Here is a 26,356-nt window from a genome sequence, read left to right as displayed (position 1 = left end):
TGTGCTTCCATTACCACTGTTATCTTCAACTCACCTACTCTTTTTAGGTCTTTGAGCAGCTTTAAGTAATAAAAAATCTATCCCATCAGCAAAGACAAGTGGAAATTGACCTTGAAGTTTGATTAATTTTCAAACTAACCATGAAGGAGTTTAAGAATCAAGGACTTAAATTAACCTATAGGAAACCAAATGGTGCTTCTCAAATCCCATCAATGAGTAAGAGTTATGAATAGCTGATCATCTATATGGTTAATTAATCCCAAGTGAATGGGGTCTAGCCTCAGGGTTTACATAAAGTAATCAGCTGGAGTGAATGAATTTGGGGGGGGGTGCTAATCACAGCTTGTCAAAAGCAAATAAAGCTTCTATCCCTCCCACACTATGAGGCCACCTACTGCCATCAAACTCCAAGTCCTAAGAGCTAGGGCTCGGGCTTCAGTTTGTTCAAACAAAACAAAACAAAAAATAAACCACCTCCTCCAACGAATCAAGAGGCCGCATATTAACTACAGTGGAACGTTAAGAAATATTAAGAAATGGAAGTAAGCATAGGGTGCTAAATTAAATTTTCACATAGAGAAAATGGAAAGTAAGTAGCCTGAGGGAACTCTTTCCTGAGACTGTTTTTCCTTTCCAGCTTACACTTTTCAAAGTAAAGGATATTATCTTAAAAAGTGCACACACCCTTTGAGAAATGAGAATACCGGAAAATGTGAACATGATAAAACTCAATGATGGTGACACTGGAAAGCTGGGTAATTACGTGGGTGGGGTCTCCCAAATCCAAGCCCCTTCCCGTGATTTCTGGGAGTCCCCAGAGCTCACGTCCTCACAGTCTCTCTGCCTTTAGATCCCGCCCCCACATACTGTGTTCTTGTGTCATCTCGCGGGAAGCTCCGGTCTTGGGCTGTTTTCACAAAAAAAATAATCCTTGTGTTTGTTAATCACGTCATGAATGTGGTGGATGTTAACACAGCTCACATCCAGCTCTCTCAGCTTCCAGTTACTTTTCCACGGCCCTTTGATTTTTGTCTCACTTTCTCTAGCCTTGCTGTTCACTTCAGGATTAAAAATGAGAAACTGCCTCATCAGATGAGTTTAGTAATCATACACCATGGCCAGAGTTCCCGCTGTGGTGCAGCAGAAATGAATCCGACTAGGAACCATGAGGTTGCTGGTTCGATCCCTAGCCTCCCTCAGTGGGTTAAGGATCCAGCATTGCCGTGAGTTGTGGTGTAGGTTGCAGATGTGGCTCGTATCCTGCGTTGCTGTGGCTGTGATGCAGCTACAACTCCGATTAGACCCCTAGCCTGGGAACTTCCATATGCCACAGGTGCAGTCCTAAAAAGCTTAAAAAAAAAAAAAAAAAAGAATCACACTTTATGGCAAGTTATCATGAGTAATTGAAATAAGATAAAATTAAAAAAATAGAACAATAACTATGCTTTCCCAGAGAGGAATTCCAGAACGTAAAAAATCCTTTCCTCCTCCTGATAATAATTACACAAAATACATCCCAATGTTATAGATCAATTTATACAATGGGCTGGTTACAAATTAATTTTTATAAAACTCAGCTTAAAAATATTTCTTTTAGTTTATTAATCCAGTGAACACATTTGGAAAATGGTAGTTATTGGCCCCAAATTGCTCATTCTCCTCTTATTGTGTCTGTTACATCAGGATGTCCATTTTCCTCTACTCAGCAGCACTGGAAAATACGTGAAAACATTTTGAAAACTAAATGAAGTTTATAGATTTTGGTGGTTTTAATTAGTACATCTTTGAGTCCTAGTGAGATGAACCCTTTAATACACGCTCAATTATCTCTTTTTCTACCTCCACAAATTGCCTGTTCCCATGCTTTACTCATTTTTATTGAGTTTTACCATGTTTCCTATTGATTCATAACAATTTTAATCAATAAATATCATTTATCTGCCCTAGATTACAAACAGATTTTCTCTGTTTCTTATTTTTATTTTTTATTTCATTTTTTTTGAATTTCTTCTTATAGTGATAGGTAGAAGGCCTTTTGCATCGTCAAACCATGCACACCAATATTTAGCTATATTTGCTCCTAGTAGTTTCATTTTATCCATAAGATTATATATCTGTGTACTATTTATGTAATTAAAAATAAAATAAACTAATTATATCCTGTCCTACCTCTCAAAATCCTAATCAGATGTTAATTGATAGTAATTTATTTTATAGACTACCTACACGGGAAGAATAGATATCACTATACTATTAGGTGATTCTGGTCAGAGATGTGTCATTTAGCTCCTTTTATTCATGGGTTTTCTTTCTTTCGTTAAGTACAAATGTATCTTTTCTGTATAAAAGTCATTATACATCCTTCATATTCTTATTTATTCTTACCTATTTTATATTGCTATTGATAGTGTTTAGGGGCTCTTTTCCACATATTTTCTAACAGGTGGCTTATTATAGGAAATCTATTCAAATATAATTAGAGCTCTTTTACATTTTACTTATATTTGCTTGAATCTATTTGTCAGTCATCTCCTGATCATCTCTCATAATTTGATATCCCCATCACTCAGTTTCCCCTAACATTTAAAGGTGAATAAAGTGCCCACCTAACAGGTGTGTTGTGATGACTGAATAGCTATAAATTTCTTATCCCCGTGCCCAGCACAAAACCAGCACCATCAAAGTATTAGTTGTGGCGGGGGTGTTGATGTTGCTACAATTAGATTTCCTGGGGGGTTTCAGTACCCAGTGTTTCTCAGGCTTCTTTTTTAGGATCCCAATGTGCCAATGCACATTATCCTTTTGTTCATTCTTTGCTCCAGCTCATTTTGTTCCAACCAAAACTCGTTAGGACGGTCTGGCTGAGACTCCCTTCACAGCTCCCAGGTAGTTATCTCCTTCGCAGGCATGAAGCTGCCAGTTTGTGGCTCCCTCTCGCACCTCTTTCATGTACCACATCTTGGATAAATTCCTCAGCATCTCGAAGCACGGGACACACTCCTCCACTGTTACCAGGCTTCATGTGTCCTTCTCCCCTGTTCTATTATTTGGGTCACTTCAGTTGGCATTCATAAGACTAAGTGTGTTAAATCACAGGCTCAGATTCTCATCCTAACCAGAAGTGACTTCTCTTTACATCTTAACTCCTGTTTTGACCTGTTCAATGACACCGTCCCCCTAATTATCTGTAATCGCTTCTCCTACTCTTGTGCATTTGTCAATGGCGCCTCTCTTCCCCCCTTTCTGCCTTTATGTACAGTAAGTAAGGGTGCTGTCAACATTCACCAGAGCGAAGAGAACTTTTATTAAAGCAAAAAAAAAAAAAAAAAAAGAAGCAGAGGAATTGCAATTCAGGGCAAAGAATCTGGTGAACTATAGGCAAAAGCCTAGAGAACAGAGAACATTCCCTGGAGGAAAATGAGAGGTCTAAGTGGTGGCAGCTTCTCATGGGCTGCAGACGAGGGCAGATGCTGGCTGAGAGGAATCTTCCTTCTCCTAGCTGGACCCTGCAAGCTGCAAAGAGCAGCCTGTGCAGGGGGCGCCCTCCCTTCCTGGCTTCCAGAGACTCTAATTTTGAATTAGGTTCACTTAACTCATTTTCCCAGTCTTTAAAATTTCCCAGACCTTTACTATTAAGAAAGAAACAAAGTTATAGGCAAACACTGTGAGAAGCAGAGTCAAGGTAAAGATCCCAATTAACACCCAAGTAGAAATCTCTTACGTGTCTAGTTCTGTGCCAAGAGAAATTAATCAGGGGTTCACGCTGGAGATTAGAAACATCAGTCTGAAACCAAACTCTGTCATCTTCTCCAGTTATAATAACTCCTTGTCTCAGTCTGCAAGTTGTGCTTTGCTAAAATTAAATTTTAGTAGCTACAAGCAATAAGTATTGAATTCATATCTATGAAAGCAAAAGAGAGCAATTTATTATCAATAAAATGTATTTCCCTCTTAATCCCCCACTGGCATTGCTAATGAATTATGTTGGACTAAATTAAAAAAAAAAAATGTCCTTTCAAAATATCACCTCGAGAATAAATGGAGCACTTGACACATGAAAGAACTTCACAGAAGAATCATTTGCGAGCCTCAAATGAAGTCACTGGGAAGGAAATGCCACACATGATCCAGTTCCTCAAGTTTCCCAATCAGGGCAAGTCTGTGCAGGGATCAATTCAAAAGTCAGGAGTTCCCGTCGTGGCACAGTGGAAACGAATCCGAGTAGGAACCATGAGGTTGTGGGTTTGACCCCTGGTCTTGCTCCATGGGTTAAGGATCCAGTGTTGCCGTGAGCTGTGGTGTAGGTCACAGACGCGGCTCGGATCCCGAGTTGCTGTGACCCTGGCGTAGGCCGGTGGCTACAGCTCCGATTAGATCCCCTAGCCTGGGAACAGGGTGTGGCCCTAAAAAGACAAAAGGCAAAAAAAAAAAAAAAAATCGAAAGTCACACAAAGGCCTTTATTTGATGGCCTAGGTAAGGAACACACATGGTTGCCAAATATCTCTTGGCCCCCAAGGAACAGAAAATTTGGATTGTTCCAAGGTTGAAAATTCCTTAGCGCTGAGTTAAGATCTGCTTGGAATAGACGTCTAAATATGTGCTTTGCCTAGAAATGCTATTTCAAAATAGGTTGACAGTTTGCTTATAAAGTTTGCCAAGGTCAAAAGACCTCTTTAAAAACTTTTCTTTCCTTTTATTATTGTTATTCCTCCTTCTTTTCTTGCTATAGCACAAGCTAAAAAAATCCTTTCTCATCTGTTCGTAGAGTTCCATGTTTCATTGGTTAGGGGCTGTATGTCACCTTGCAGTAGGCGAGGGCATTTTACCAGAAAAGCTTTTCCTTGGCATATATTTATTCTATTTATACCTACATCTATAGATTTTCTTCATACGAACCCTAAGTGCTTTGGAGGGATCGGGTGGCAGCCAGCTATAGATTCTCAACCAAATTCAACCTTTGTTGAGAATTTCCTAGATGGTGGAATCGACCTAGATTCTGAGCTCCATGTGTAGCATCTTTTTAGGGACTAACCAGACCGATATTCTGGGATTTGTAAAAATTCTGCAGGGTCTTCAGTGACAGTGAAAAGCCTTGGAAAGGTGGGTGCGAGAGTGAGTAACTGAAATCCCCACTCTCTCAGCCTGTCTCAGGATTAAGGGGAATTACAGGTCTACTGTTCACTGAAGAGAAACAAATGCCCCCTTGCACAGAAGGGATTAGGGCCCGGAGGAGCGTTTATACTTTTGAAACGACGTTGCTGTTGGCCTCGGAGTGCAGGGCTGAGCTTCATAGACTCTGCATGAAAAACAGAGGTTTGTCTGGGCACTGGAATCGCAAAATGAATGCTACTCAGGATGAGGCATTCTGAAAACCTCCCAGTCACACTGAAATTAGATCCTCAATCCCATAAAGGATTTGCAGATTTTTTGTCTCAGCGTTAATCTGGGAAAATATTCTTATCACACAGCAGGAGAATACCCTTCTGAATTTTACAGATCCACTCTGCAGCAGCCTCAGACGACAGCAGAAGGAAAAGAAAACTCGTAAGTTCTCTAGCAACCCAGTGAACAACTGATGCTTTTCCTGAAAGACAGGCCTACAGCTCAGATATGATCCCGGGCCTGGGAACTCCATATGCCGTGCCCCGCCCCCGCCCCTTTCCAAAAAAAAAAAAAAAACTCTTAGAGGAAAATATAGGCAGAAGACTCTTTAGCATAAATCACGGAAGTATCTTTTTTGACCCATCTCCTAGAGTCATGAAAATAAAAACAAACAAATGGGACCTAACTAAGCATAAAAGCTTTTGAACAGCAAAGGAAACCATAAACAAAACAAAAAGACAACCTACAGCATGGGAGAAAATCTTTGCAAATGAAGTGACTGACAAGGGCTTAATGTCCAAAATATGTAAACATCCCACATAGCTTTATACCAAGAAAACAAACAAACCAATTAAAAAATGGTCAGAAGCTCTAAACAGACATTTCTCCAAAGAAGACAGATGTTCAAAAAGCACATGAAAAGATGCTCAACATCACCAATTATTAGAGAAATGCAAATCAAAACTACAATGAGGTGTCACTTCATACCAGTCAGAATGACCATCATCAAAAAGTCTACAAACGATAAATGCTGGAAAGGGTGTGGAGAAAAGGAACCCCTCCTGTACTGTTGGTGGGAATGTAATTAGGTACAACCACTATGGAAAACAGTATGGAGGTTTCTCAGAAAACTAGATACAGAACTACCATATGATCCAGCCATCCTTTCCTTGGCACACATCCAGAGAAAACTGTAATTCAAAAAAGATACATGCACCCCTATGTTTGTCACATGCACCCCTACTATTCACAATAGCCAAGACATAGAAGCAACCTAAAGGTCCAAGGGCAGAGGATTGGATAAAGAAGTTATGGTGTGTGTATATATATATAAAATGCAATATTACTCAGCCATAAAAAATGAAATAATGCCAATTGCAGCAACATGGAAGCAACTAGAGATTATCATACTAAGTGAAAGAGGTCAGAAAGAGAAAGCCAAATATCATATGAGATCACTAATATGTGGAATCTAATGAAATATGATACAATAGAACATACAAAACAGAAACAAACTCAAAGATTTTGAAACAGAATTTATGGTTACCCAAGGGGAAACATGGGGGGGCATAAATTAGAGAGATGAGATTGACATATGCACAATACAATAGCTCAAATGAATACATAACAAGGACCTACTGTATATCACATGGTAACCTATTCAATACTGTGTAATAACCTACATGGGAAAAGATTCTGAAAAGGAATGGATGTATGTATAACTGATTCATTTTACTGTACACCTGAAACTAACACAACTTTATAAGCCAACTATAAAATTGATTAAAATATAAAACAAAATAAAATTGGCTGCTAAAAAAATCAAAATAAAAAAGCAGAGGAAATTAAAATTGACACGTGGGCAGAGTTCTCAAGTATAATTTATACAGTCAATCAATCAAGACCTTCTGAGCACACATACATGAAGGGGCTTTGCAAGACACTGCATGGATCATCAAGATGAATCACACGGGGATTTTGGTAGCGGCGCTTGTTCTCACAAGATGCATATAAACATGATATTTCATCTATGCAAATAATAATGCATATAAACAAAATATTTGAAAAGCATCATGCAAAGTATATGACGGCAAATGCCGGAGAGATGTAAATCACATCTCCTAGGATTTCAGAAGAGAGATTGTCTCTGCTGAAGGAGAGGGAGATGATCATACAGGGCCTTTCCTCGGGGCCCCAAGGGATGGATGGCCTTGGGATGTCTCCAGGCTAGAACTTAAGAGAATAAAATTTAGCGGGCCTTTGCCCAAACCTGTGCCATCTAAGGTTATCCTTAGGCATTACTGTAAAACATATGGAAATAGCTTTGTTCTTTTTTAGCCTCTCTTTCAATATCCTAACAAGATGACTTGATAATTTGACAAATGAATGCACACTAGTGGATTAATGGCTAATAAGGGTGGAATTCTACTTTTTCCAGGTATTTATGTTTTCACACGCACTAATCCTCATTTCTGTGAAACAGCTATTCCTTATATAAATGACTATTCAGACACAGCCTGAGCTGAAATCTGTGGAGATGTATTTCTCTTTTTCCATTTTGCCCTCTAACCATCTTTTTATTGCTATAGTGCTGGGCAGTCTCAGTAGCTCTATACTTGCCAGCGTTGCCTCCTTAGGGCAAAGCCAACATCTAGATTAGAATCAAATATTTGGACTATGTCTAGGGACCAACTTCAGTGATCTGTGGATTGGCACCTTTTAAGCTGAGAGAAGCAAAGGAGATAACTTTGATGCCTACTATTGTTTTAAAACCAGGGGTCAATACCAAGAATTGACGTTGTTATTTAAACAAACAGATAAACAAACAAACCTAAAATTGAGGGGTGAAGTCTGGGAAGGAAGGATGGAGCAAAGGTGACATACAGAACAGAGGTGATGTTTCCGTGATTCTGTGAGGAAAGACTCGAACAGAGCAGAGAGTGCCATGGCCTGGGAAATTTTGTCCTTTGTGTAGGAGGAGCCAGTGTGGGTAATGGGGTGGGACTGGCCGGTCACGGTGTTCTGTTAGGGTTCCCCATGCCACCATGGAGTTAACCTGGGCAAAGTTAAGGTTATCCAACCCTAAATTCTGGAAAGAGGGGTGAGACATGTTTCAGAAACATACGGAAATTATTCTTATTAGTTAAGCAGAACAAAGAATGCTAATAAAAGGTAAACAAATGCTTTTCCTTCCAAATGTATCCGGGTTGCCCTGGCAACCTCAGGGAAGACATCTGTTACGTTGGAAAGGCCCTTGTGCATATCTTGAAGTTCATAACATCTTTGGCTTGAATTGGGGTATTTGTCCAGGTTCCAACACATGTCTGGTCTTTGTCTTTTTTTTTTTTTTTCCCCCCCAACACACAGAGAGTTCTAACTTTATTCCCTCTCTGGTAGACATTGTTGGGTGCCTGTTCAACACTTACCATTTTCTCCTCACAAATTGAGGCCTGTTCCTGTTTGGACAGCAGTTTGCCCCCTGCCCAGAAGCAATTGTGATTGGTCTAACTCTTAGCCAATCATGAGCATCCCTTTTCCCCTCACCAGAGACTGGTCCAGGGGGTGGCATCTGAGTTAGACCTTGGCAATGAGAAGGCAATGAACACCTGCCGTAGACTCTACGAAAGATTCTTTTCCCTGAAAAGTGGTATGAATGGCATAAGGAAAACTCCCTTTCCTCCATTCTTTCCTATTTGAGGATATGCTTCTTGGAGGTGCAGAAGCTGAAAGATAAGATGTCACTGACAGCTTTACTGAGCCATAAATTCTGGGTCTCTTGCTTAGTAAAAATTCACTTATTTATGGTTTAATCCATTCGTATGTGGACATTCTTTCACTTGTAATTCAATGCATTCTACATGATACTTACTTTGAGCTTTCAGCTATGGAGCTGGGAAAGTGTGAATTAACAAAGGAGCTTTAAAAGAATGGCCACCAAAATGGTAGCAAAGTTTGGATGGCATTTGTTTCTAGAAGGAGATCACTGCCTTTTGCCATCTTGTCCAGGGCAGGACACAACTTTCAGGTCTGTTTTCCAAAATGGCCAGGCTTTGACTCATAAAGGGGTGTCAGGGCCTTGCTTCAATCTGCCCTCCTGACTTCCACACTGCAAAAGCTACTGTTCCTCTCATTCATAGGATGGCTCTTCCCCGAGGTCCTCACCGTGATTCTCTTCTCTCTGCCCTGTCCCCCTTCCTTAGCAATGGCTCCTCCTGCCCAAAGGGTAGCTCCCTTGTCTTAAAAAAACAACTCTTCAGCTTGAACTTACCTTTCCTTTGTGCCCCATACCTAAAGTTTCAACTGCCTATGGCCCATTTCGTTATGGATGTCCCACTAGCAACACAAACACATGTTGAACCAAAATAACCATCTTTGCTGACCATCCTGACATCTCCATTTCTGATAATATCAGTATCACACTCTGGGCTCTCAGTTTTCAAGTTGTTTGGCTCTTCCTTCTCCCATATAGCATCCGAACCAGCCATGCTGTCAATTCTGAATCCCTTCCCTCACCTCGATCTTCCTCTTCATCCCCCCACCCCTCGTCTAGCTCGTCTAGCTCCTACCCAAATCTCTATAATAGACTCAAATCGAGAGCATCTTAGGAAATGGGTGCCTGGTCCACCTTCCTCACAGCTTTTAGGGGTATCTGTCTCCAAATCCAGAAGATTGCAAAAGCATCCTCACCCTCTGAATGATGTGCAGACTCTTCACTGTACTATTCTAGCCCCTGCCCCCCAGCCCTGGAACATAGCCAACTTATCATTTTAGCTTGATCTCTTGCTTTTCATCTGTTCTTTTTCTGTACTCCTAGTTAATCATGACTAATACCTTTATCATCATTACTCTTACCACCAGCAACCACTGCTACTATTACTTCTCTCTGATGTTACCATGACATCATAATACTATCGTCTCTCTTCACGGTGAACATTTGCTAAGTTCTTCCTGTGTGCCAAGCACAGCGCCTAAGCACTTTCATGCACTGTGCAGTCACCAAGCAATCACTGACCGTCTGCAGTGTGCTCGGTAGGTATTGAAGACATGATGAAACAGACAGGGCTTATAACCTCACACCCCTTCTCTATTTTAATCCTTGCTGTGCTCTTCCCCCTAGATGGATATTGTTGCCATCGACACAGTTTTATAGATGAGTAAACCAAGGCTTAGAGAGTGTAAGTAACCCAAGCAAGGACGGAGATAAGCGGTTCAGCTTCCAGATCCCTCCTGTTCCAGATTGCCACGCCACTCCACTGCCCACTCCACCTTGCTTCTTCCCCCTTCCTCTCATGCCCACTCAGTGACCACAGCTCCTTGAGGGGATAGATGAGGTTGCATTATTTTTCATTGCACCCCTATCCCACTCAGCACAGTGAGGAGAATCTTTACAGCTCAATACAGGTTTTCAGGTTAATGAAATAAAAGTAAAAAGCCCTTGTGACATCACCCCAAAAGGGTGAAATCTCCCAGTCAGGCTCTCTTAATGCTGAGGAAGAGCCTCTCCCAGAGTGATCAATGTCTCCTAACTGTCTGAAATAGATGATACATCCCACGCACAGCTTCTATTACAAGATTTCATTGGTCTCTGTTCTTGTGTTTAATAAGCAAGATTAATATCCATTTAAAATCCAATTGATAGGACAATGTTACCGGATCCCATGTTCATTCCTCTTTCTGCGCTACTGCACTCTGCTAATGTCCCATCATGTTCTGCTCTAGTGCATTAAGGGCAAGATTGGCGACATTTGTTTGGAATCAGGCACTTGTTATCAATTTGGAGAGTGGCTTATATATCCTGCTTCAAAATGTCCAGGGGGCCAATAGAGATGAATGAGGCATAGTTCATGTCCCTGCTGCTTTGCACAGCTCCTCTTTACATAGAAAACCATGGAGAAATGCCCTGCTCAATATAGTCTTAACACAAGCATCACAGAAAGAATTTTTTTTTTTGTCTTTTGTCTTCTTAGGGCCACACCCGTGGCATATGGAGGTGCCCAAGCTAGGGGTCACTCGGAGCTGTAGCCACTGGCCTACACCACAGCCACAGCAATGTGAGATCCGAGCCACGTCTGCGACCTGCACCGCAGCTCACGGCAACACCAAATCCTAAACTGACTGAGCAAGGCCAAGGATTGGACCTGCAACCTCATGGTTCCTAGTCGGATTCGTTTCTGCTGTGCCATGACAGGAGCTCCCGAATCATCTTTAACACAAATGATTGTGCTTTTGTTTGCCTGGCTCTTCATCATCACCTCTCATAGGACTCGAGTAACACTTTCTTTCATTCCCTCGGCTTTGACACCACAGACATTTCAGTCTCTCCAGTTAAGAGATGGAGCAGCTGAGGGTGAGTTGTATAGTATCAAATGACATGGACAAGAAAGTGATAAATGCAGAGCATTCCAAGAATGCAAACATTTAGGGCAGAATGCAGATTAACCATTTAACGGATATGCACTGAGTATCTACTGTCCAGGGGCCCTCTTTTGTGCTGGGGATTTCAAAATGAACAAGAGAGATTGTCTGTCTTTAGAGGAGAAGCCAGACCAGCTGCCAGGTTCCAATGTGCTGTGATCACCTTTTGATAAGATGCACCTAAAAGCTATGAAAGCGCCCAGGAGGGCCATTTTCATTTGGAAGCGCAAGAGAATTCTCTGGAAGAGTTGGTAGATAGGCTGCAGGAGTGGGGACAATATATACAGTAAACCAGAGGTAAAAGAGCCTGGCACTTGAGTAAAAGTAAAGGTCAGTGATAAATAATAGAGTCAATATATGGAAAAGCTAGGGGAGGGTATGAAAAACACATATTTAGAATCCAGAATTATTGGCCACTGGTGCAGTTTAATACACCCCTCTTGAATCAGAGATGCCAAACCAAACCATCCTTCATCCAAAATTTTAAATATAATCTGCACCGTGGGAGGTTAAATCTGGCCACTCCCTGAAGAAGTATAGTTTATGCCCCATTTTGAGTCTGGGTATGATCTATGACTACTTTGGCCAATAAAATACAATGCGAAGTGACACTAAGACAAGTTTCAGGCCTGTCTCAAGAGACTGGTAGCTTCTACTTTCTGTCTCTTAAACTCTTACTTTTGGAGTCAAGTGCGTCTATTATAAGGAACCCCAAGCCAACCACCCATGAAGAGATCAACTGGCGGATGAACCAAGGTCCTAGCCCAGAGCCCCAGCTGAGCTCCCATCTGATAGCCAGAACCGACTTGCCAGCCATGTGAGAGAGTCATTTTGGAAGCCGATCATCCATCTCCAGCCAAGCCACCCCAGCTAACACTGCACAGAGTGGCTATAAGCCATACCTCCCAAGTCTTCCCAAATTGCAGATTAATGATTCGAGCCATTAAGTTTAGGGATGACTTGTTACACAGCAATAGATACCTGGAAGCAGTACCTACTTTAAGAAATGGTACTTGGTGCTGGGTGTGCAATGTAAAGATTGAACAGATGAGCCCATAGGAATACTAGATCTGGTGCTGTTTCTGGAGCAGACTTCTCTCTATCATGGTGGGTCACGTACTAAATGAAAGCAGTTATAAAGAAAGATGGGGTGAGAGGTGGTCAGAAAATAACTCTGCCAGATGCTGCCTTTCAGATGCTCCATTGTGATCAGCCAGACAATAACCCCAGCTGAAATGAACACATGTTCTCAATTAGAACCTATTGATAATAATTGAGAACACAGTACATGCCAAGCCTGATTTCTGCTAATTGCCACTGAGAGTCTAAAAAATCTTAGTAAGAATGTGAGAGTCACTCAAGAATATTTTTTAAAAACTATCTTCTGTATACTTGGCTTTTCAAACCACTGCCACTCACCTCACAAAGCTTCCAGGAGGATTAATGAGATAGTGCTTACAAAGTCCTTGGAATCCAGCAGGACAAAAGTCACAAACCAATAGAAAATGCTGTTAGTATCAATTGACAGCACTGAAAGCTATTTTTAAAGAAAGAAAAACCAATATAAAAATTTAATAAGCAAACAAAAAGTACTGCTAATAATTTGGTTTGTTTCTGTGACAACCATACTTCTAGTCACCCAGTGATGAAATCTGGCTATCACTTTTAATAATGGTTGCAAAAATTTTAGATTCTGTCTCCACATTATCTTTGCCTCTGCTTTTTTCTCTCCTTCACCGATGTCAGTATTTCCACACCTATGCTGTTGTCAGCACCCCTAATTGGTTTCCCTGACTCCAGTTTCTTTCCTTCCCAGATCAATGTCAGTAGTTTCCGGACTCATTTTTGTTTATGCCACCCTCCTGCTTAAAAAACCTTCCGTTGTTTCTACTGCTTTAGAATAAAGGCAAACTCAGAACACACCGATGTGCCTTCCAGGGCACATCCGAAAATAGGAAATAGGAGTCCCAACTCAAAGGCCAGCGCAGGGTCAGAACCAGAGCATGGGTGGAGGATGCTGCTGGGGACAGGACAGCAGGCTGCGGACTCTGGCCTCCCTGGCTGTCTTTACACTTGGTATTATGATGATCTGCTCTAGTGAGAAGAGACCAGCTCCTCCCTAGACAGAGCCTGAGGAAGACGGTAGCTTCCTTCCAATAACTGAATCAGGTGCCAGCAGGCACTAAGTCTGCTGCTTTTGCTAGGGTCTTTGTAGCTGAAGGCACATCCACAATAGGTATATAGCTAGCAAGGAGTCCCTGCTCTATTACTGTGCACCCACATGGGTGCATTTAAAAAAGAGAATTAGAGGAAGAAACTCGTTTTGCTCTGGAAGATGATGCTGGAAGCCAAGTTCATACTGCCAACAATTCCCTGTTGTGAAGACCACTACTCACTCCTCTTCTGTTCAGTGACAGAAGCCTGATGCATCACTAAAATGCTAATGCTCTGTGGTGCTATCAAGGCCAGCTAGGGAAGCTTGCTCTCCTTCAGGGCTTACTACAGAAGTTTCAAAGTGGGGGCCTCCGGGTTGCATTTAAGCTGGATCCAACCCAGCAGATCTGTTAAGCAATGTTTACCCTTTTTTAATTCAGTGCCAACATTGTCAAAATTGGGAACTGTCATCTAAAAAAGCCTAATTTCCAGCTTCCTTTATATATACAACATTGGGAGAATGAACATTGGTTCCAGGTGATCGAAATCCATGGGCTGTCCCATTAAGAGAGCCATTTTTATCCAGCAACCTATAAAAAAGATCATACGCCACAACCAAATGGGATTCATCCCAGGTGCACAAGGATGGTTCAACATATGCAAATAAATCAACATCATACACCAGATTAACAAAAGAAAAGTCAAAAACCACATGAGCATCTCAATAGATGCAGAAAAGGCATTTGACAAAATCCAACATCCCTTCATGATAAAAACTCTTAGCAAAGTGGGTATAGAAGGAATATACCTTAACGTAATAAAAGCCATTTACGACAAACCCACAGCAAATGTAATACTCAAGGGAGAAAAGCTGAAAGCCTTCCCGGTAAAATCTGGAACAGAATAAGGATACCCACTCTCACTGCTGTTACTCAGCATAGTATTGGAAGTCCTAGCCACAGCAATCAGACAAACAAAAGAAATAAAAATAGGAAGAGAAGAGGTAAAATTGTCACTGTATGCAGATGACATGATACTATATATAGAAAACCCTACGGACTCCACCCCAAAATCACTGGAACTAATCAGCAAATTCAGCAAAGTAGCAGGATATAAAATTAACATTCAGAAATCAGTCTCGTTTCTGTATACTAACAATGAAATATTAGAAAAGGAAGACAAAAATACAATGCCTTTTAAAACTGCACCCCCCAAAAATCAAATACCTGGGAATAAACCTGACCAAGGAGGTGAAAGACTTATATGCTCAGAACTATAAAACATTAATCAAGGAAATTAAAGAGGACTCAAAGAAATGGAAAGATATTCCATGCTCCTGGGTTGGAAAAATTCATATTATAAAAATGGCCAAACTACCCAAAGCAATCTACAGATTCAATGCAATCCCTATCAAATTACCCATGGCATTTTTCACAGAACCAGAACAAACAATCCAAAAATTTATATGGAACCACAAAAGACCCAGAATTGCCAAAGCAATCCTGAGGAACAAAAACCAAGCAGGAGGCATAACTCTCTCAGACTTCAGACAATACTACAAAGCCACAGTAATCAAGACAGTGTGGTGCTGGTATCAAAACAGACACACAGACCAATGCAACAGAATAGAGAACCCAGAAATAAATCCAGACACCTGTGGTCAATTAATCTTTGACAAAGGAGGCAAGAATATAAAATGAGAAAAAGACAGTCTTTTCAGCAAGGGGTGCTGGGAAAACTAGACAGCCTTTCTATGTGAAACTGGAACATACTTTCACACCATGCACAAAAGTAAACTCAAAATGGCTCAAAGTCTTAAATGTAAGACAAGACACCATAAACTCCTGGAAGAGAACATAGGCAAAACATTCTTTGACATCAACCTTACAAATACTTGCTCAGGTCAGTCTCCCAAACCAACAGAAATAAAAGCAAAAATAAACCAGTAGGACCTAATCAAACTGACAAACTTTTGAACAGCAAAGAAAGTCCTAAAAAAAAAAAAAAAAAAAAAAGCAACTTACGGAATGGGAGAAAATAGTTTCAAATGATATGCAACCGACAAGGGTTTAGTCTCTAAAATATACAAACAACTTATACAACTCAACAGCAAAAAAGCCAACAACCCAATTGAAAATGGGCAGAAGACCTGAATAGACATTTCTCCAAGGAAGACATACAGATGGCCAACATGCACAGGAAAAAATGCTCAACATCCCTGATTATTAGAGAAATGCAAATCAAAACTACTATGAGGTACCACCTCACACCAGTGAGAATGGCCATCACTAATAAGTCCATAAATAACAAATGCTGGAGAGGGTGCAGAGAAAAGGGAACCCTCCTGCCCCGTTTGGTGGGAATGTAAACTGGTACAAATACTATGGAAAATAGTATGGAGGTACCTCAGAAAACTATGTATAGAACTATCATACGACCCAGCAAATCCCACTCTTGGGCATATAACCAAACAAAACTTTCCTCAAGAAAGACACATGCACCCCTTATACTCATGGCAGCCTTATTCACAATTAGCCAGGACATGGAAACAACCTAAATGTCCATTGACAGATGACTGGATTAAGAGGAAGTGGTATATATACACAATGGAATACTACTCAGCCATAAAGAAGAACAAAATAATGCCATTTACAGCAACATGGATGGAACTAGAGACTCTCATCCTGAGTGAAGTAAGTCAAAAAGAGAAAGACAAATACCATATGATATCACATATCTGGAATCTAATATATGGCACAAATGGACCTTTCCACAGAAAAGAAAATCATGGACTTGGAGAACGGACTTGTGGTTGCCAAGGGGGCAGTGGAGGGATGGGGATGGACTGGGAATTTGGGGTTAATAGGTGCAAATGATTGCCTTTGGAATGGATAAGCAATGAGATCCTGCTGTATAGCACTGGGAATTATATCTGGTCACTTATAATGTGAGAAAAAAGAATGTATATATGTATGCATGTATGTGTGAATTGGTCACCTTGCTGTACAGTAGAAAACTGACAAAACTGTAAACCAGCTATAATGGAAAAAAATAAAAATCATTAAAATTAAAAAAAAAGAGCCATTTTAGCTCACACTCCATATAACTGACTTCACTCATCTGTGAACTTGTTTCAAGAGGTTGTGAGCCCTGCCTCAGCCTGTTAAGTCTCTGAATATTCACGTTTTTCCCTTGGAAGAGATGTGTGTGTGTGTGAGAGAGACAGAGACAGAGACAGAGAGAAAGAGACGGGGGGGGGGGGAATTAGCCAGTGGAGCTCAGGACATTCAGTGTGTCAGGAACACCCCCAAGATGTGTGAAAGGCCACCCCAATCCCTGTTGCTGAGAGCCATCTCCATCGACACCTCCCTAACTCAGATGTGGGCAATGTGACTCTTGGGTCATTTATTACATTCTCTGCAGGGGGAGAGTGACAAAGCCAGAGGATAATGAGATGACCAGATCAACTCATACGGAGAAAAAGTGCAACTTCCCCAAAGGTCAGTAGAGGCAGGTAAGGGAGGTGCTGCCACAGAGTGGGGATGACCCCAGGGACTGCAGGACCAGGGCAGCAGCCACAGGAAACCTGGGAAGGGCTTGTAGTCTTGGCTGATTTTATACTGGGCTTTAGGGAAAGTCAGACTTAACAGGCAGTTTTATACCCTCCCTGTCCTATGTTGGTTTTTTTGCTGAGGTTTCAGGGAAGTGTGGCAGAACGCGGGGCGTTGGTGGGCCACGGAGATACATGAGGGAAGGGGCATTCATGTGGGAAGGGTCAAAGCCAGGTTCACACCACCATCAACACCCCATTGTACTGCTAGTTGTTCCTCTTTTGTTCAATGATAGAAGCCTTGATCTTTAGTTGGACACATGGTGTCGACATTTCAGCCTCACTCACAGCTTGAATAATGTCCATGGGATTAAATTATGACCAGTGAGATGTGAGCACAAGGAGAAAAGTATGTCTTTTCTTGCCTTCTTCCTCCATCCCGCTGCTTAAAATGCAGACTTAATCTCCAGGTGATGCTGTAATGTCAACGCAGAGGGATCCTAGTTCCCTAGACAACTCCAGGCGTAGAACTGTCATTTGAACTCTGGGTTGCCTAAATCCAAGTATTGCATGAAAGAGAAATAAGGTTTTGACTTGCTTATACCTGAACAAAAGTGCATTCGTCAGCTCAGGCTGGCATGGCAATATACCACAGACTTGCACTTCACAATTCTGGAGGTTGGGAAGTCCAAGGTCAAGGGTTTGGTAGGGTTGATTTATGTAAGACCTCTCTCCTCACTGTGTGGACAACTGCCTTCTTGCTGCAAATGTCCTCATATAGTCTTTATGTTTGCACACCCCTGGCCTCTCTTCTTTTTCTTGCAAGGACACCTCTTATTGGTTTAGGGCCCCATCCATGTGGCCTCAATTAACCTTAACTGCCTCCCAAAAGGCCCTATTTCAAAATACACCCTCACTGGGGTTAGAGCTTCAGTATATGAATTGGTGTGGGGGGGGGGGGGATGGGGCAGAGGGAGACAAAATTCAGCCCCTAACACAAAGTTACAGTACTTGGCACATGGCTTTTCTAAATAAAGATAAAATGCTGCCTTCTAAATTTTCATGGACAAGGCTAGATGAAGGGAATAATAAACTACAACGATACAAAGATATGAGAGGTTTCAGCATGTTTCAAGTCTTAACTTTAAAATTAGAAAAGATTTCCTATAACCTCTGCAAGTAAATACTACAGGTTTTCCTTAAACCTCAATCAGTGTACATTGTTTAAATTTCTGATGTCCCAATCACCCTAAGGTAAATAAAATTTGAAAAAATTATGTGGGAAGAACTATTGATCCTGAAAGAAATTTAATATCTGACAACTGCTCACTAAACTCATCTCCCACGAACACATTTTGACTTAAATTCACAACTGATACACACAAAGAGGTAATTTCCAAGGCTCCTTAATTAAAATATTCCACCAAAGGTATTTTTATCACACAAAATTTACATTTTATTTCAATAATAGGTAATTTTTAATGCTAGGATGGAAAGTGAAAAGCTCACTTTAAACATTTTACTTAAGTTTAACACCGTTCTTAAGTTTAAAAAGAAGTCATATCCTGCAGTCTCATGGGGGGCAGAGAGAGAGTTGATGAGACCAAGGGGGGTTACATATTTCTAAGCACAGAAACTTGACCTTGTAAGTCTTCTCTTCTGTTGCTGGTAGATTTTTGCACCCTTCCTCACTAACATACATGTGCATACGTGCAGGTGTGCAGACACATACACATACACACCCCACCCCAAACCACTGTGGAAAGTAGTAGAATAACATCCTAAGGGATTTAGTATGTGTGAGACGTTGCTCTAAGTATTTCACATGCATTAGCTCTAATCTTCATAGCAGTCTCAGGAGGAAGTATTATGCCTGTGTTACAGAGGAGGAAACAAAGGCAAAACTATATACGACTAGTAAGTTCCAGAGCCAGGATTCAAACTTGGGTAGATTGGCTCCAAAGTCTGTGCTTTCAAATAGTTTCCAAATTTTTTCCCAAACGCACACGCGCGCATACACACTCAAGTTTACCTCCCAAGAAGTTAATAGGACATTTACTAGGGGCCTGAGCAGGGTGAGTTGAGGAGAGGGCAGGACTTGGTGTTCCCTTAAAACAAGTGAGTTGAGTAAAGTACAGAACTTCTGGGAAGTACCTGGAACCAGGTCTGCAGGGAGATGCCTAATTAACTGGAATTTACCATAGGTCACCTGAGCTTGTGTCACCTGAGCTGGCCTCTTCTTGATGAATTTTCTTCTTCCAAATTTCACTTCACGCATATATATACTTGTCCACCTGTCGTATGTGTCTAATATGTTCCAGGGCCGGAAATTTAATTAAACATCTTTTTTCTTTTTTTCTTCTTTTGCTTTTTAGGGCCGTGCCCATGGCATATGAAAAGTTCCCCAGGCTAGGGGTTGAATTGGAGTTACAGCCACAGGCCTACACCACAGCCCCAGCAATGCAGGATCCAAGCCATCTCTGCGACCTGCACTGCAGCTCATGGCAACTCTGGGTCCCCAACCCACCGAGTGAGGCCAGGGATCAAACCCGAGTCCTCATGGATACTAGTAGGATTTGTTTCTGTCCGGCCGAGAGGGGAACTCCCTGGGGGGGCCGGAATTTTAAAAAAATTCAGACTTACAAGAAAGTTGCAAGAATAGTGCAAAGAGTTCCTGGATACCCACATCCAGATTTCCCAAATGTTACTATTTTTCTGTATTTGTTTTAGTCTCTTTGTTTCTCCCTCTCAGCAGACAGAATGCTTCTCTATCCCTAACAATTTTCATGCATATTTCCTAAAAACAAAATACTCATTTACATAACCACAGTACAATTATCAAAATCAGGAAATGAATATTATTACAGTATTGTTATCTAGTGTACAGACCTTATTTAGATAACACCAATTATCGCAGTGATGTCTTTAATAGCAAAAGAAAATCCGAGAACATCTATTGCACTAAACTATTATGTCTCTGTAGTTCCCATTAATCTGGACTATTTTCCAAATCTTTCTGTTTTATGGGATGCCATTGACCTGTATGAAGGTATTTTGTAGGATTTGTCTGATAGTTTCTCATGGTTAGATTCAGGCTAGGTGCTTGTGTGCCAGATGCATTTAATTCTCCTGTTATGTAGTCCTCATTAAATAAACACTTGTTGTCATTTTACAGATGGGGAAGCTGAGGCACGGAGAGGCAGCTGGCCCAAGGTTACACGGGTTGCAAGTGGCGGCAGAACCAAGATTTACACCGTGAGCATCAGTGGGCTTATCCTTAGCACCTCACTTGGGGAGGACACTGCAATTAATGTGTAAGTATGTTCCAGAATCTCTCTTTGTGCCTTTCACATTGGGGTTATTTTTCAACCTGAAGACAGCTTCACAAAGAAGGTATTAGTCACTGTATTGACGCAACAGGAGATTAAGATTTAGAGCAATTTCATAAACTCATCCTAGGTTGGGCATCTAGTTTCTCTGACTCTTTAATTCACTATGGTAATCCTGTACAATAGAATCACCCAAGGATTTTAAAACACACTTATGGCCAAGCTCCACCTCAGGCCAATAAAATAAACATCTTTGAGGGTGAGTCTCAGTATCTGCGTCTCACCTTTCTTTGTAAGCACTCAAGTAAGCCTAGCATGCATCAGGGTTGCAAATTGTGATGATAATATTTTAAATTTTCTGTGGTTCATAAGAAATAGAGATTTCCTAGGAAGGTGGCCAAAGAAATGCATGGTTACTGTGGTTTCCCTTTCAGGAAATGACCACCTAGGACAGGATTTTAAATCAGCTGCTCCCGGTCATGGCACTAAAATCTCATTTCTAAATGCAATCTACATTCAAACCAAACCCCCAGCATCACCCAGCCCTCTGTGAGATGAGAGACCACATCTCATTCATCTCCAGTTGCCTCCAGATCATGTCACAATACTGCACACACGGTAGGCACTCAATAATAAACGTTTGCTAAATAACCTCATTTTAAATTTATTTGGCCACTCAAAGCCTTGAGAGACTTTGTTGGACGTTACCTTCGACTCAGCATTTCAGCCTGAATTATTACTATCAGGTGCAAGGTTGAAGACTTAGTTGTTTGCGCTCAGAGCCTTAGAAAATGTGATCTGTCTTGCAGGAATCCCTGGGGTGCCTCTCCAGCAACGACTCTGCCTCCTAAGATATCTCTGTTTACCTCTCATCTTTGTCCAGCTCTCCCTAAAATGTTTAGAGAGCAAATTTAAGGACCTTTTGCTGTACAACCTTGTAAAGAGGGTCATAATGGGATTTAAAGGCTGCTGTCTGCCAGGTTTCTTTGTCCACACATTAATTTATTACCACCACTTCCATAACACTCGGAGGCGCTGAACTAGACATCATTTCTACTTAAGCCATGTTGCCTTTTTCCTCCCCATCTTAGACAGGCTGTTGACTCGCCAGTACAGAGTGGCCAGAGGTCCCTGTAGCACATTTGTTGTGATGAAACAGGTAGTCGCTAATCCCCCGCCCTGCAGTGCAGAGAGAGGTACACACATTGGCTTGTGAACCACACTTTTCCCTGGAGTGCCTTCCAGTTCATGGGAGGCAGCAGGCTGCCCTGGTGAGTTATTTATACCTCATTTGTCAACGAGTCTAGAGTACTCTGTTTCTTTGCCACTTTTTGATCTGATTACCTCTGACTTCTCTGTTTTGAAAGACAAATTTGTAGCAGGAATCTCCCTAAAGCTCCTGGGTAGAGAGCAAATCATACCTCCCCCGTCACTTTTCCCCGGGCAGTTTACTTAAGAGCAAGTATCAAGAGGTGGCCTTGATTCTGTAGCCAGGGATGCCCTTGATCACCATTTTGTCTTAATGTTTGAAGCTTATAAATTTCTTAAGGCTTTTTTAAAAATTGTCTTTGGCTGATGTGTTGTCTTTAGACATGGCTTACTTCAGGGGCCACTCTCTTCACTGAGGATGTCTTTTCATTTCTCTAAGGATGCCCTTTTTTTTTTTTTTTTTTTAAATTCTGCTGTCATCTCCTTATTCTTCTAGTTAATGAAGGGAAATATCTCCAGAACTGAAATGTTTATATGCATTTCACTTTTTAAAAAATCCAACATTCAAATAGGCTTGGAAAATAAACTTTTTGAGCTAAACAAACTTAAAGTTTCTTGAGAGGGTGCGTCATAAAGCCTGAAGATGCTAACATGCTTTGTGAGACTCTGACAAGGAGAAATCATTCCATGTTTTGCAAATTGATTTCATCTTGGGAATCTTCTTCCTCCTGACTTGCTCCACCACAAATCAGGGGTATGGAATACAGCATAGGGAACCAGCTTTGAGAAACACCAGTAAGAGAACTTTAGTTAGAGCCCATGGATCCTTTGAAATTGATGTTTACCTATCTGAAATTTCCAATGAGATACTTACAAGAAGCTGCTAAGATTTGTGCTTCTTATTGGCTTGTAAAGATTTTTAAAAATATTTTAATCTGATAATGCTGAGAAATTTGGTATAAATTGTAAGCAGTGTTAAGACCTCTTTCCCTCGCTCCCTAAAAATAGGTCTATGTCCTAATCCTTGGAAACTGTGAGCATGTTAGTTACATGGCAAAGAGGAATTAAGGCTGGGGATAGAATTAAAGTGGCCAATCAGACGATCTTAAAATAAGATTGTCTTGGATTATCCAGGTGCACTCAGTGTCATCACGGGGGTTCCTAAAAGTGGAAGAGAAGCAGAAAAGAGTCAGAGGAAGATGTGACTACAAAGAATGGTCAGGGAGACATAGTGTTACTGGCTTTGAAGATGGAAGGGGCCACGAGCCAAGGGATCTGGGCATCCTGTAGAGGCTAGAAAAGGCGAGGAAGTGGATTCTCCCCTAGAGCCTCCAGAAAGGAATACAGCGTGGCTGACCTCTTAATTTTAGCTGGTGAGACCCATTTCGGACTTCTGATTTCCAGAATTTTCAGATAATAAATGTGCATTGTTTAAGCCACAGCATTTACCATAATTGTTTTTACAGCAGTCCTGGAAAAATAGCACAGTATCAATCATGAGTTACTACCCAATAAGCATTCTAGTATCAGAAAATTAGAATTAATATTGTCATTGTTAATGTTCCTCTTTGACACAACCCAAGCAGCCCTGTGAGTTAGGATGTTACTCCCATTTTCTGGGCTTCGGCTTTTGCTGTTGTTGCTGTTAAGTAAAATAAGACAAACTGTCCCTTGATGGTGCATGGATTAAGTAAGTCCATCTCGGCAGCAAGGTGAAGAAAACTGTATTTTCTTGGCACCTAGTGAAATAATCCCTGTTAGAGACCAGCCTTGTTTCTTTAGGAGGAAGAGAAAGGACAAGGAATCCAGGAGTGAGGAGAGGAAGACAGAAGTGGACCCAGCAAAGATAAAGAACGCTGTGTTCTGGGTAAAAAAACGAATCCTCAATCAAGTTTACAGACTCCCACAGTGCTTGATCAGACTGCATGTTTTGTGAGAAGTGGTAAAAAGGTCAAATTCTGTTATCTTTCGGTGTGTGCACCAAAGATAGCGAACCCCCACCTCCGCAAGGGTATGGGGCTGTAGGGGCCCTGAGACTGCAGGGCCACAGGAGCCCCCAGATCCTGGGAGGACACTGACTAGGCTAAGGTCAGGGGGCTTAAGGTGGATGATGGGGTGCCAGAGGAATTTCAGCTTAGCCCTAGGGAGCCCGCTAAGCACCCAGCTGGCCTCTGAGTGAAATGTGTGAGGATCTTAGCCACGTCTCAGCCACAAATACTCCCTGCTGGTGGGTTTGCTATCACAACGCGGCCTGTCCTCATGTGTGTCTGCACCAGACACCACGCCCAGGCCACGCTTCAGCATCACACCCAGCAGATTTCCTTTCCCAGGGAGTTCTGAAGTCACTTTACCAGGCAGGAGTCCTACATAAAACCCGATTGTTTATGTGAAGCCTGTCTGATGTACCTCCACATGCCCCCTGGATGACTGAAAGCCCTGCTACCACGAACAGACCAAGCTGGTGTTTTAGAAACATAATGAACTTCATTCCACTGACATGAAGCTCTGAGGAGAAGGTCCTGGGAGATGAAACTCTCTGGAACCTGGACAGGTTATGAGCAGTGTCTGTTTCTGTGGCTGCTGCCCGGCTTTAATGATGGGAGAGCAGCTGTGGAGCCGCTTAATGGCCACGTTGGGCTGGGCCTGCCCGCAGCGCTCCCTGAGCCCCCTCCAGTCTCTAATGAGCAGCGCTGCGGGCAGGCGGTGATTCATCTGGCTCCTGTCTCATTAGAATGTCAAGCAAGGCTCAGCTGCCTCAAATCCCTTGTGCAAGGAGGCAGGTTGAAATTAAAAATAAATACACTAGCAAAAGGTTAGTGTATATAAAGGAACTCTTCTTTCTCTGAATTGACTTGGCTTTACTCTTTCTGGTATATGTGTCATTTAGTACCAGGCTCAAATATACAAGAAACCTAACCTAATCAAGTTATAACTGAACTTAATTTGCATTTTAAGCCCCCACTTCTTTCAAGGTCCCCCACTAATGTTTTCCTCTGGATCAGCATCTAGGGAATGTGATGCCTGTAATACTGACACATGGGAAGAGTGACTGCTGATCAGGTATTGTCACTGCTCCACCCTGCCAACCTCTAAGGGGTTTTCATTCGTGTCTGGTCTTCAGGTATCACTCTATGCAGCTCCTTGTCTCAATAGTGAGGCCCCTCAGGCGTGCCAATAATCCGTGCCATGAATGTGTGGCTTCATAAATATTCTACTGCTTCCAAGCACCCATACAAGGAATATCTGAGGCTGTCTCATGCTGCAGGCATCTTTCAGCCCACCCCAAATAGTTTGTGTTATGGATAAAATAATAGAAACTGATGCTGGCTTTTTAAACAGAAAAAGGATTATATCAGATGTTTAACAGGCGGCTCACAGAATTAATGGGAAACTTGGAGAATTACACGTAGAAAAATGAACCAAAAGCAGCAAAGGCAAGGCCGCAGGAACAACAATGATGGACACTCCATGTGGAAGGACCTGATTGGCCAAGGCTGGGTCACGTGATCTTGCACTGGCGGCTTTACTCACTTTCATCTTCTGTAAATGAATGACACACAATGGCGGAGTCCCCTGAAGTGAGAAGAGCATTTATATGCTGGACAGGTAAAATACAGTAAATGCCCATGCAATAGATCGTGCTAGAGGTGGGAGAGTTCAAATGCTCAAATGATACCACTCAGGTGCTAATTCCTGGGCTCCAGGCTTCTTTCTCGGGTGATTGACATAAGGGCAGTAGAAGAAATATTTGTGTACTGAGCTTGGGCCAGTATTTTTTTTTTTTTTTGTCTTTTTTAGGGCCATACCCATGGCATATGGAGGTTCCCAGGCTAGGGGCTGAATCAGAGCTATAGCTGCTGGCCTATGCCATAGCCACAGCAACGTGGGATCGAGCTGAGTCTGCAACCTACACCATAGCTCACGGCAATGCCAGATCCTTAACACACTGAGCAGGGCCAGGGATCAAACCCATGTCCTCATGGATGCTAATCAGATGCATTTCAACTGAGCCACGACAGGAACTCCTTGGGCCAGTAATCAAGATGGCCTTGAAGACCCTACACAAACCCTTGTGTGATATGAGGGACATCACAGTGGGTATAACCAAGAACAGTGAGGATATGCCACAGAAAAGTGGTGGCCATTGAGAAGCCTCGAATGGGACAAGGAGGCACCGCTAGTGCCCACACAGCACACAGATGGACTGTAAGGAATGACTAAGAATACAGACACCTTGCCACAGTCAGTAATGACGTGGAACCGTGATCAGTGGCCTTTCCTACGCAGCATGTCAGCACCACAGAAGTCCCATCCCTGGGTAACTGGAAGCAACACCACGTGCAAGAGAGAGACCCTGGAACAGCTGAGCTGTTCTGCTCCCTGTTGGACTAGGACACCAGAACACACAATTAAAAGGGTCTAGTTTAAACAACAAGAAGAACAAGAAAAAATGTGAACTAGTTTGCTTACCAGAATTTATGAACAGGTCGTAATTCTTTTATATCAAATCATTATCTACTTGTGACAGTTTGAAAGGCAGCTGCCCAAAGGAAAATGGATTCATGAAATGAGAAGCAACACTTCTATCACTGACCA

The 26,356-nt window shown here is 41.9% G+C and overlaps 1 long non-coding RNA gene across 2 annotated transcripts in view; it reads left to right on the top strand.

The window, feature by feature from the left end:
- The window catches only part of LOC125113519 (uncharacterized), a 608,058-nt gene extending 584,436 nt beyond the window's left edge, over positions 1 to 23,622 (top strand). Inside the window, exons 9-11 of one of the 2 annotated variants that reach the window (XR_007131482.1) lie at positions 17,096 to 17,172; positions 20,398 to 20,536; positions 23,543 to 23,622. This is a non-coding gene — a long non-coding RNA (uncharacterized LOC125113519). Of the gene's footprint in view, positions 1 to 17,095; positions 17,173 to 20,397; positions 20,537 to 21,360; positions 22,191 to 23,542 lie in introns of those variants that run through there. The other variant, XR_007131483.1, reaches the window with a different exon arrangement.
- Positions 23,623 to 26,356: the final 2,734 nt, after the last annotated feature.

Source organism: Phacochoerus africanus, chromosome 13 (genome assembly GCF_016906955.1).
Source record: "Phacochoerus africanus isolate WHEZ1 chromosome 13, ROS_Pafr_v1, whole genome shotgun sequence".
Taxonomy (NCBI): domain Eukaryota; kingdom Metazoa; phylum Chordata; class Mammalia; order Artiodactyla; family Suidae; genus Phacochoerus; species Phacochoerus africanus.
Note: the sequence above shows the minus strand (reverse complement) of the source record. Positions and strands in the feature narration are given on the sequence as shown.